Here is a 929-nt window from a genome sequence, read left to right on the forward strand (position 1 = left end):
CTGCAGGGGGAAGAAAGAGCAGGGTCATTTCCATGTCCTGGATTCATCCTTGTGCTGGAGGAGCTGATTCGTGTGTGATTTAGGCTGGGGACGGATTGCAGCCCAGCACTGCCTTCCTGGGGTGCGCAGCCTTCAGCAACCCACCGAGGTGTCCTGCCCCTGCTGCCCTGAGTGTAAGGAGAGGAAAAGGAGGGTTGGCCATCATCACGGATGTCCTGGGTTTGGGAAGCAGATGTTCAGTGTCCACCTCCTCCACAAGCTTCCCTGGGTGCTCAGAGACAAGCCACATCCATCCTGCGTCTCCAAGTGAGCCAGTCAATACCTCCCCTGGATCTGTGCCTCTCCAGGGAGCCAGACACCAAAAATCCTGTAGGATCTGACCCACGCCTGCTGAGGATGATCAGCAAAAGGGCACAGATCAGGACATCCGAATCAGACTGAAAATCTCCCAATCCCTCCTGAAAGCTAAGGCAAAGCAGGGTCCTCCACCACCATGCAAAATACCGACTGCCCCTTCCTCCGCCAGTGCTAGGGGTAGGAGCGCACACCCACAGCCTGCTCCGGCCTGCGCTGAGCTGAGCTGCATAACACAGTAATAATAATGATCATGTCTTGTGCTTTTTCATTTTCCTGGCACTTTCCAAACATTAACTCCAGAATCGTCCCCTTTTGCCATGATTTCAGTAAGAGTTATTATCTCAAGAGCCGGGCAAATCACCCGTGACAATTTACCTCTGGGAGAGATTTTGCCTCTTTCGTGGGCTGCAAAATGCCTGCAAACACCACGCAGGTTTTGAGGTGTGACCTTTCTTTGTGGCAGGCACAGAAGGGGGCCCAGAAGACGGCTGATGTCCCCAAATCTCCAAAAACCTAATGTGACCATCCCTCCTGTGGTCAGGACGCTGGCACCGGGCTGGCACCTGGCCCAT

This window comes from Fulmarus glacialis, unplaced genomic scaffold (genome assembly GCF_000690835.1).
Source record: "Fulmarus glacialis isolate BGI_N327 unplaced genomic scaffold, ASM69083v1 scaffold1762, whole genome shotgun sequence".
Classification (NCBI taxonomy): Eukaryota; Metazoa; Chordata; class Aves; order Procellariiformes; family Procellariidae; genus Fulmarus; species Fulmarus glacialis.